The sequence below is a fragment of the Pristiophorus japonicus genome, chromosome 10 (assembly GCF_044704955.1).
Source record: "Pristiophorus japonicus isolate sPriJap1 chromosome 10, sPriJap1.hap1, whole genome shotgun sequence".
NCBI lineage: Eukaryota > Metazoa > Chordata > Chondrichthyes > Pristiophoridae > Pristiophorus > Pristiophorus japonicus.
In genome coordinates this window covers 79,559,031-79,571,139 of record NC_091986.1, presented here as the reverse complement: position 1 = coordinate 79,571,139, position 12,109 = coordinate 79,559,031, and the positions used below count along the sequence as shown (strand labels likewise).

The 12,109-nt window shown below is 44.3% G+C and overlaps 1 protein-coding gene across 6 annotated transcripts in view; it reads right to left on the bottom strand.

The window, feature by feature from the left end:
• LOC139275011 (ETS-related transcription factor Elf-1-like) overlaps positions 1-12,109 on the bottom strand; it is a 256,795-nt gene that overhangs the window by 129,518 nt on the left and 115,168 nt on the right. The window lies entirely within an intron of this gene.

Genomic DNA, 12,109 nt, shown 5'->3' with positions numbered 1-12,109 from the left:
GTGCTGAATCCAACCTATTTGAAAATGTAGGTATATGGAGGCTATCAATAGATTTCCAAGATGATGGGGGTACATTATTTTCAAAGTCCCTTTAATTGTAATACATTAACAGGAGTGAGTCTTTGGGTTAATGGTAGCTTTCCTGCCTCGATGAGAGACCGGAGCTCCAGCTCTGAATTCTGGGTCGACACCCAATGGCCAGTGGGTGCAGGTGGCCCTCCCCCTCATTGTAAGGGTTGTAGGAGCCCATAAAACTCTGCTGCTGTACAACTATTTTGTTGTATCTGTAAAACAAATGTAAATCAAATGCCCCCTTATTAAAGGGGCACTAAAACTGACAATTTAAACAAATTTAACTTTAAACTTTAAACGGTCAAATTAAAATTTGGTTGCCAGGGGTAATGATGCACTCCAGTCCCTCCGGCGTCTACCTCTTGCGGAAGGCTGCGAGCGTACCGGTGGACACTGCATGCTCTGCATCTCCAGGGACACCCTGGCTTGGATGTAACCGTGGAAGAGAGGCAGGCAGTCAGGCTGAACAACCCCCTCGACCGCCCGCTGCCTAGACCGGTTGATGGCCACCTTAGCCATGCCCAGGAGCAGTCCTATGAGGAGGCCTTCCGACTTGCTCGCTCCCCTCCACACAGGGTGCCCAAAGATCAGGAACGTGGACTGAAGTGCAACCAGAATTTGAGGAGCAGCCCGTTCAAATAATGGAAGAGAAGCAGCAACCTCACACATCCAACATATACATGGAACATGGATTCCTCCAGACCGCAGAAATTGCAGGCGACCCGGGAATCCGTGAACTCAGTTAAAAACTTATTACACAAGATTGCTCTGTGCAACACCCTCCAGGCCAAGTCCCCAATAAATAGAGGGAGGACTCCCGCGTAGAGAACACTCCATTGGGGACCTCCGCCTTCTCTCAACAGCTCGACAAATATTTTGAGTTGTACCTGTAACTTGCTGCTGTACAACTCTTTTAGAGTAAACAAAATAAACATTAGATCAAGTGCCCCCCAATCTGGGGGACATTCCAGACACTTTTAACTGCCCTCTTTTTTTATTTTTTGGGGGGTTTTTTTGTGATTTTTTTGGGGCATTAAAATGATATATTTTACAAGTGCCCCCTATAAAAGGGGAGGGGGACACTAAAATTGGCAATTAAAACAAATTAAACTTTAAAACATATAAAATCAAATTAAAATTTGGTTGCCGGGGGTAATGATGCACTCCAGTCCCTCCGGCGCCCACCTCTCGCGGAAGGCCGCGAGTGTACCGGTGGACACCGCGTGCTCCATCTCCAAGGACACGCTGGCGCGGATGTACGCGCGGAACTTGCTGCTGTACAAGGCTAGTGTAATATAACAGCTGGTATAAAGATGGTTATGCCGATTGAAGGAGCTTCTAGATTGTGGCTTGTCAGACTGTTAATTAGCCGGCGGATCCTTCCACTACTTCAAACTATTCTCTAAGGGAAGACTATGAAGGTATGAAAACAACAACACGTTAACTCCATGGATATAACTACCCAGAGTGTGGCTGTCCCTTTCCTTTTAATAAATACTATGTTTCCAGAATACCCGTGGTAATGCAGTTTAAGAGCAAATTTGTCTGCCATTTTCTCCAGCTATAGATCCCCTCTTTAACACTCCATTTATTTGACTCCAGCACCTTTTGATTTGCCTCTCTGCACAGTTCCTGGTGACAGAGCTTTTAGCCAGCTCGGTCTTACTCTCTGCAATTATCCTCACAATCTCTCCACTTTTAAAAACCTTCTTAAAACCCCTTTATTGACTCACCTTCCAGTCACTCAGCTTTATCGCTCCCTTTATGGATCAACATTCATTTATTTCTACCTATTTATGGAGTGTGTTGGGATATTTATTTTTGTTAAAAAGCCAGATAAAGGCATGTTGTTGTTGATGGTCTCCATAATGTCTGTGTCATGGGGAGAGTAGTCTCTTTGACTTTCCAGTACAACTCTGGAGGGAAAACTTAGTATCGCTTCAAAATATTTAAAGGGATCACTTCCTTTCGAATGCGTTTCCTGCCTGGCAACAAAGGTCGGAGAATGCAGAATACTGATTACTAACATCTGAAGGTGAGCGCAACCAGCTTTGCGAGGGGAGAAAAAAAATTGCAAGATTTGACAGTTCTATTATGAGATCATGAGTGAAGCTTAATTTTGCTTCGAAATTGGGTCTCTTGCAATAAATTTGCGAGAGTTGGCATGTTTGCAACTTTAACATATGTCGCCAGTCACCAGGGAGCACTCCCATGCTCCTCTTCATAATAGTGCCTTGGGATCTTTTGTGTCCACCTGAGAGGGCAGACAGAGCCTCTGTTTAATGTCTCATCCAAAATACAGCATCTCTGAAAGTGCAACACTCCCTCAGTACTGCACAAGAACATAAGAATTAGGAGCAAGAGTAGGCAATAGGTGCCTTCTCCGCCATTCAATGAAATCATGGCTGATCTTCAACCTCAACTCCACTTTACACCTGATCCCAATATCCCTTGATTCCCCTTGAGAGACAGCCTAGGTTTTAATGCATAAATCTTTGGAATGGAGCTAGAACTATGATCTTCTGACTGGAATTCCCTACCTATTAGCATTGTGGGAGAAACTTCACGACACAGACTACAACTGTTCAAGATGAAGACCCACCAGCACTTTCTCAAGTGCAACTAGGGATGGGCAATAATTGCCGGCCTTGCCAGTGACGCCCACTTCCCGAGAATTAATTTTTTTATTCAAACTTATTTAACAATTGTATTATCCTTTATATAGGAAAGTAATGGCTGACGCCTTTCTTCCTAATTTTCAACTGGTATTTAACCCTTTATGGTGAAAAAATTGTAATAATTGTCTGAAATCCACAAGTGAAGTGGAACTTGTCCTGTGCATTTCACAGCTTTCTTATGGAACCAATTAGAAAAGCGAAACTGGAGGAAATCAGCTAATCAACTGAAAGGTTGATCTTCATTGCCACCAGGAGGAACACATCTCTAACTTTCAGTTAACTTACTCTGAACAGAGGTGAAAGAAACTCTTTTGGGAGTTCACCTGCAAAACATAAAACATTAAACGGTGCCACCCGACCTGGGTGACACTCCAGACATTTACAAGGCCCATTTTTTTCCCCCTTTTTTGTGTTTTTTTTTTGTTTTTTCTTTTTTTTGTTTTTTTTTTGGGCACTAAAATCACAATTTTTCCCCAGTGCCCCCTATAAAAGGGAAGGGGACACTAAAAGCACCGGCAATTAAAACAAATTAACTTTAAAACGTAAAATCAAATTAAAATTTGGTTGCCGGGCGTGATGATGCACTCCAGTCCCTCCGGTGCCCACCTCTCGCGGAAGGCCGCGAGCGTACCGGTGGACACCGCGTGCTCCATCTCCAAGGACACCCTGGACCGGATGTAAGAGCGGAAGAGAGGCAGGCAGTCAGGTTGAACGACCCCCTCGACCGCCCGCTGCCTGGACCGGCTGATGGCACCCTTGGCCGTGCCCAGGAGCAGTCCTACGAGGAGGCCTTCGGACCTACCCGCTCCCCTCCGCACAGGGTGCCCAAAGATCAGGAGAGTGGGACTGAAGTGCAGCCAGAATTTCAGGAGCAGCCCCTTCAAATAATGGAACAGGGGCTGCAACCTCGTGCACTCAATAAAAACATGGAACACGGACTCCTCCAGACCGCAGAAATTGCAGGCGGCCTGGGAGTCCGTGAACCGGCTTAAAAATTTGTTGCACGGCACTGCTCCGTGCACCACCCTCCAGGCCAAGTCCCCGATGAATAGTGGGAGGACCCCTGCGTAGAGTGCCCTCCATCGGGGACCCCCGCCTCCTCCGGACGGCAAGATGGTGCGCCATGGCGTGTCCGGACGGCCGGCGAGGATGGCAAAGTTGAGGGTGTGCAGGAGCAGCCCGTACAGGAAACCCCTCCGCGCGGAACTGAAAGGCACGGAGGGGATTTCCCCGAGGCGGCTCAAGTTGTGAGGCGCCGGCCACAGAGGTGAAAGAACCTTGAACTGATCTGTAGTCACCTGCATTCCCATTTTACCATCATTACATTCATTATGCACTCATAGTCTCAATAGAACCCCATGCAGTTTCTTTCAGAACTCCTCGTGGCATGGCGGTTAGATCAGAACTTTGTGAGTTGTTCCCAAAGTGGATGATTGATTTGGGAGTTGTATTTAAGCTGGATGATTACAGTCCATGCTTACTGGAGGGAAAACTTAGTGTTGCTTCAAAATATTTAAAGGGGCCACAAATTAGCTGCCATGTTTCACTACATCATTGACTACACTTCAAACATACTTTATTGGCTGTAAAGCATTTTGGGATGTTCTGAGGTTGTGAAAGGCACTGTATAAATGCAAATTATTTTTTTCATGCCCCAACCCTTGTAGAATTCTACATGATTCCATTCTGAAATATTATAAAGTACGAAAAGTGGACAATGTTTCCGACTGAGAAAAGCACAAGGTATTCATACCTAATTCCCATTAGTTGCAGAAATTGGGCATTCGCCGAGAAAAGTGTTGAGATTAAACTACAGTACTTTTAGTGGACCTATTTTAATCTACATTGCAGTCCCCACAACTGCAGATTGTTTTGTTACTGAACATACTCAGAATGTGACTTAAGTACACAACACAGCAGGAAGCACCTGAATGTTCACTACCTTATGGAACACAATGAGCGTGAGTGATCATTTTTACAACAGCAATGTTATGGGGCAGAAAATAGATCCCTGATATGATTTTAGAATGAAATACAAATACAGTTAAAGTATTGTTACTTAATGTTCTTTGGAGTTAATTTTCTAACATAATAACAACGACTTCTGTTTATATAATGTCTTTAACATATTAAAACATTGCAAGGCACTTCACAGGAGCTTAATTAGGGCAATTGACCTAAAGCTTGGTCAAATAAGTAGGTTTTAAGCAGTGTCTTAAAGGTGGAGAGAGAGGTAAAGTGGCAGATAGGTTTAGGAAGGTAATTACAGTGCTTAGGGCCCAGGCAGCAGAATGCTGTGGGACAAAACCTTTTCGCTGACATTTTTTCTTCTTCTATTGAAAAGGCTGGAAATAGGGCATTTGTGCTCTGCTGGGATAGAGAAAGAAAATAATCTTTCTGCCAGTGTTATACCGGCCATTATATTACATCAGGGTTTTCCACTTTTACAATACAATTCTTTCCACATCACAGCAAAGCTAATGAAGGCTGAAGGAACAGAATTTGAAAAAGTTCGAGGAACAGCAATTAGACAGAATCTTGCAGAAAAAAGCTATGGCCTTTTCAGTGCCTATGACTGGCTATGCAAAATCTGTGGCCAATGTTGCTGTTAAGCTATGCGGCCATGGACTGGAAATCCCCTGTAGACCGCTCAGCGGCTTTTAATTGGAAAACCGTGCGTGCGTGCGTGCGTGAAAATTTGAATGGGCCACGCAGCCTGTTAAAGGGGCCACACACACCCAAAAAAATAGCAGGAACATCGCCTTGTGGGAATGTGAATTGGACAAGAAGAGCAACATATGACACTTCAAAATAAGCCAAACTAGAAGATGGGGCTGGATATGAAGGTGGATTTAATGAAAGGGAAACCTTGATTGAGATGCAAACGAGTGAGTAAGCACAGCTGTTTCTGATTGAATAAAATGGGGCACTTAAGACGCTATAACAGTCAACTTTGAAATTTAAATTAGTGTAAATTGATAATGGTTATTGTTAAGTCCTGACACTAATGTACTGACTTACATGAGACACATGCTGAAGTCAAGGTCACTAAGGACCTGCACCTTTAATTCACAGCTCTCCAGTGCTGCACTTGCCTGAGACCTCCCTTTATATACCTCAGTGGGACAGGTATGGAGTGTCTCCTGAAAGTGCACCCCTGGTGGTAAGGTATGCTTATTGTTACAGGTCATATCCAGTTACAGTCATGTATAGCATGGTAAGATACAGTTATATACAGTAATGTGAGATACATGACATCACCCTCCCCCAAGGTCTTATTGCCTTTATAGATTCAGTCTCTCAGGCGGTCTGCGTTCTCGCGTGGAGCGTTTTAGTTGTGGTTCAGTTGTTTGCCTTGGTGCCTGTGTTTCGTTCGGTGTGATTGCTGGTATCTCGCCTGGGCTGTCTGTTGAGGCTGCCCTTTCCTCAGGTTGTTCCACCTGTCTGTCCACCAGGTGTGGTGTGAGTTCCACATTGTAGTCTGCCTCTGGTTCTTCAGTGTTATCAGTGAATCTACTTTTTACTTGGTCTACATGCCTCCAGCAGGTTTGACCATTGTCCATTTGTATAACCAGTAGCCTGTTTCCCTCTTTATCTGTTACTATCCCTGCAAGCCATTTGGGACCCCAGCCATAGTTTAGCACAAACACTTTGTCCCCTATCTCATTCCACCCTCCCCACCCCTCGAATTTCGGTCATGGTACTCAGTTAGCTTTTGATGCTTAGCCTCAACAATTTCATGCATGTCAGGGAGGATTAACGAGAGGCTGGTCTTTAAGTTTCATTTCATCAATAGTTGCGCGGGGGGAACCCCAGTCAACGAATGCGGCGTGGGACCTTGGATTCTGAGCATGCCTTGTTTAATGATCTGCACTGCTCGCTCCGCCTGGCCATTGGAGGCTGGCTTGAAAGGTGCCGTCTTAATGTGATTTATACCGTGGTCAACTATAAAATCATGAAATTCTGCGCTGGTGAAGCACGGACCATTATCACTGACCAATATGTCAGGAGTGCTGTGCGTTGCAAACATGGTTCTAAGGCTCTCCACAGTGGTGGAGGTGGTGCTCAAGTTTAAAATGGTGCACTCGATCCATTTTGAAAATGCATCAACGACTACGAGGAACATTTTGCCCATGAATGGGCCCGCATAGTCTACATGCACCTGCGACCACGGTTTGGTAGGCCAGGGCCAGGGGCTTAGGGGGGCCTCCCTGGGGGCATTACTGAGTTGGGCACAAATGGTGCACCGACGGACGCAGAGCTCCAAGTCCGCATCAATGCCAGGCCACCAGACGTGGGATCTGGCTATGGCCTTCATAAGGACGATCCCCGGGTGCTCGCGATGGAGCTCCTGGACAAACACCTCCCTGCCTCATAAGGGCATAACTACTCGGCTGCCCCACATCAGGCAGTCTGCCTGTAGTGATAGTTCATGAATGCTCCTATGGAAGGGTTTGACCTCCTCGGAGCAGGCATCACGAGCCTCTGTCCAGTCACCGGTTAAAACGCATCTTTTAACTAGAGATAACGAGGGGTCGCTGGTCGTCCAGGCTCTGATATGGCGAGCCGTCATGGGCGAACCTGTGGATTCAAAGGCATTGATTGCCATGACCATCTCACAGTCCTGTTTGTCGTACCCTTCTGTGGTCACCAGGGGTAGCCTGCTAAGTGCGTTGGCACAGTTGTTTGTGCCTGGTCTGTGCCTTATCGTGTAGTCGTAAGCCGCCAGCATGAGTGCCCACCACTGAATGCGCGCCGAGGCGTTGGCGTTGATTGCCTTGCACTCAGATAGTAGGGATGTGAGGGGTTTGTGGTCGGTTTCTAACGCAAACTTGGCCCCGAAAAGGTATCGGTGCATCTTTTTGACACCGTACACGCACGCGAGTGCCTCCTTCTCAACCATACCATACCCGCGCTCCGCCCGCGAAAGTAACCTGGAGGCATAAGCAACGGGCTGCAATTTACCTGCATCATTGACGTGCTGTAAAACGCACTCGACCCCGTACGCTTATGCATCACACGTAAGGACTAACTTTTTACCTGGGTCAAAAAAGGCTAAAATATTCTTGGAACATGGAAGGTTGCGTGCCTTATTGAAGGCGCATTCTTGGGCATCCCTCCAAAACCAATCGCATCCCTTTCTGAGTAGCACGTGGAGAGGCTCCAGCAGCGTGCTCAAGTTCTGCATAAACTTCCCAAAGTAATTGAGTAGCCCGAAAAGGCGCGCAGTTCCGAGACATTCCGGGGCCTGGGTGCCAGTCAAATCGCTTCGGTTTTGGATTTGGTTGGGCGGATTCCATCAGCGGCAATCCTTCTGCCCATAAATTCAACCTCAGGCGTGAGAAACAGACACTTGGATTTCTTAACTCTTAGGCCTACCCAATCCAATCGACTTAGTACTTCCTCAAGATTGCGGAGATGAGAGATGGTGTCCCTGCCCGTGATGAGTATGTCATCTTGAAACACAACCGTCCCCGGGATGGACTTGAGCAGACTCTCCATGTTGCACTGGAATATAGCAGCTGCCGACCTGATGCCGAATGGGCATCGATTGTACACAAAAAGCCTCGATGTGTGTTGATGGTGGTGAGTAGTTTTGACTCTTCGGTCAGTTCTTGCGTCATATACGCAGATGTGAGGTCAAGTTTCGAGAAAAGTTTTCCTCCAGCCAACGTGGCAAATAGGTCCTCCGCTCTGGACAGCGGGTATTGGTCCTGTAGGGAGACTCTGTTTATGGTAGACTTGTAATCCCCACAGATTCGCACGGATCCATCAGGCTTCATGACGGGGATGATGGGGCTTGCCCAGTCGCTGAATTCCACGGGAGAAATTATGCCTTCCCGCCGAAGCCGGTCCAGTTCGTTTTCAATCTTTTCGCTTTTTGGCCTTGGAGCGGATATAGAGGAGATTTACTAGAATTGTACCAGGGATGAGGGATTTCAGTTATGTGGAGAGACTAGAGAAGCTGGGATTATTCTCCTCAGCAGAGAAAATTAAGTTCAGATTTAATAGAGGTAATCACAATTATGAGGGGTTTTGATAGAGTAACCCCTGGCAGGAGGGTCAGTAACCAGAGGACACAAATTTAAGGTAATTGGCAAAAGAATCAGAGGAGAAATGAGGATAATTGGAATGCACTGACTGAAAGAGTGGTGGAAGCAGATTCAATAATATCTTTCAAAAGGGAATTGGGTGAAGAGTTGAAGGGGAAAACATTGCTGGGCTATGGGAAAAGAGCAGGGGTCTGGGACTAATTGGAAAGCACTACGGGCTGAATAATTCTATAAGCAACTGCCCGTTTTAAACATGGACGTTTTAAGTGGTGGGGACTGTATCCTTTTATAAGTAATCCCATGCATCATAATTCTGCTCCACACTGAACAGCTTCCTAATAAAAACCACCTGAGATTTCTATGCAACTAGATTCTATTTTCCTGCTGCTTATTCAGCCAGGACTACCCCAACTGTTTGTGTATTAGCTTGCAGGATTATCTGGAGTCAAGTAGGAAGAAACTGAGCTCTCAGTGACAACCCTACCCTTCCACATCTCATCAATAGATAAGGCAAACTGGTTAATCAACTACACACGAGTGTTGCCAACCTGCATGGATCAGGTATTGAATTACCAAGTTTGCCTCAGAGGATTTACTGCATTCCAATTTCCCATTACAATTGTGTCATCTTGGAGCCAAATTGTCCCTCAACAAAATCTTGCTTACCACTTGTAACTCCACCCCAATAAACGATCATCACTAGTTGGCGAAACATCAGATAGCAATCTCTCTGATAAATTTACTTCATCTCTGCTTTGAGTGAACATGTTCTGAAATTACTAAGAGATTACACATGTGGTTGATAAATATTAGTGCATGCTGTAATTAATATAATTAATACCATTATATTCACAAGTACAATAGTATAGATCACTCATACTATTTCAGTTTATCAGATAGTAAATTAATTTCAATATTACATCTTGCCTAATCCCTCACTACACAACGAGTCAATTGCTCATCACTGTCTCCTCGTACATACTGCCAGAAAACAAACAAAAACAAAATAAGGAAAAAGGTAAAAAAGCATCAAATCTACATACTATTATATGCAAAACAACATGTTCTGGTCCAAAGCAATGAGACATCTTAAGGTTGTGTTAACATTGATAAGCCACCTGAACTTCACTCTTGACAGTTTATGAGGTCATCTCAACCCACTGATGCTACAATCATGTGATACATAGCAGACTATCTGTTAGTGTAAAGACCATGAGAAAATGTGAGATAGAAAACACCATTTGGCCCATCAAGCCCATTTCTTGTACAGGCCTCCTACAATCCATCCTATCATGGATACAATTAACTCATTCAATCTCTCAAGGGAAAGTTCTGAATCAACTTTCTTTGATCCCCAAATGAAAGCAAAATTGTAGAATATGTAACCATTCCCACATCACCATGTTTTTGCTCTGGTTGGGTGTCCCCTGCATATGATAACTCTCCTTTAAGTGCCAGCAGCACCTGTGGACTACTTAATCATCCTTTATAAATAATATGGTACAGTTAATTATTAAGAAAAAGTTATTCATATAACACTAGATATTAATTTAAAAGAAAGAAAGACTTGCATTTATTTAGTGCCTTTCATCATGACGTATATTCAAACATTAATAGCAGATGGATAATGTATTGGCTGTATGGTAGATTAATACTAGATTACTATTGAAATTAGGTACTATTGTGTACAGAAAATGCTGTATGGTTTCATTACTATCAGGTAATGCACAGTTATTAGATATTAATTTGTACATTCATATACATGATATCAGATTACTCAGTTGAACCTCGTCGATTAATTTACAAAATAAGTGCTCTGTGTTCAAGTAAAAAATTACTCATGATTACTGGAAACTAATTTATACAGCATGTGCTGTCCAGTCCATTACTAAAACTAGATTATGCACCTGATTACTATTAATTAACATGTTGTTGAAATGAACATGCTGTTGACATTAACAAGCTACTGAAGCTTTAGCAGTGGTCAGCTCGCAAGTGAAAGTTTCAAATCATGTTAAGGCGTCAAGAGTACACAACTTTATGGAAATAACAGACTGGAGCTGCACCTTACTCCATTAGTCTCTCCAGTATGTAGACAGTGGAGTTCAACCCTGTGGTCACATGTTGAGTCAGATGCTGTTCAGACACAACTTGCTGATATGATTGGTGTTTCCAAGATTCTAAAAAGACTAGATAATGTAGACTATAACAAGCTGTATCACGTCCAAAACAATAGAACCAGATGACATTGCCTGTGCTTGAAGAGGGGAAAATTCAGAACTAATTTGCGAAAACATAGGGGCGATTTTAGCCCTATTTGCTCAGCAGAAACTTGGTGGGTGGGAAGTCAAAATCGCCCTGGTTTTACCTATCCAAAAGGGGCCATGATTGCAACTTCTGGAATTTTAACCTGTTCTCCTGAGCCCGGAGCCAACAGGATTCTTCTTTACATATGCTTTTGTGGACTGATGGCATCATTGAGACCTGACTGTAATTTTAACTCAAGCCTGAGTGGGGAATCCGTCTGGAGTTAAAATCAGGGCCAGTGAGTGAATGGCAAATCTATGGAACAGGCTTGTGAGGGAAAAGATAGAAACAGTTGGTATTGATACATTCAAATGCAAATTAGATCGATTTCTTTCAGAAAATAATATTTTGGGATACAGTATATAAGTAATTTGAGACAAGATATGTGGTAAGTGTAGCATATGCTTGGGAGGGACAGGTGACTTTGGACCTATAGGTCTAGAAATTCATTACTTGAGCACTGGCCATTAACATAGTGCTCTGGAAAGAAAGGTGGGCTGCCTCGCTTCTGGCCTTCTGTTGTGCAGGACACGGCAGCTGCCATTTTGGTAAGGGCCATAGTGCTGCTGTTGACAGCTCTGGTCACTGAAATGTAAATTAGCAGATTGTGACGTCAATTGGCGTGCAATGGCTGACTCAATGGCACGACTGCCAACTTGAACCTTTTCACATGCCATTATGCCTGGTCCTAAACACACTCAGAAAAGCGTGCAAGAAGCAGCCCTGCAGAGATGCTGCAAGCGCTTCTTAAAGGGACAGACTCATCTTTCAGGAACGTTTGGATTTAGGCTTTTGGATTGTTTTAAAAATATTTTTAATAAGTAGTGGCTTGGTGTAATAGGTGTTAAAATATTTAAAGTGTGCAGGGGGTGCAGGAAGTGCTGATGGACACTTGCAATGCTTCGGATGGTAAAGAAAAAAAGGCCTCTGAGAAGACAGAAAATGCTGCAAAATACTCAGCAGGTCAGGCAGCATCTGTGGAGAGAGAAACAGATTTAG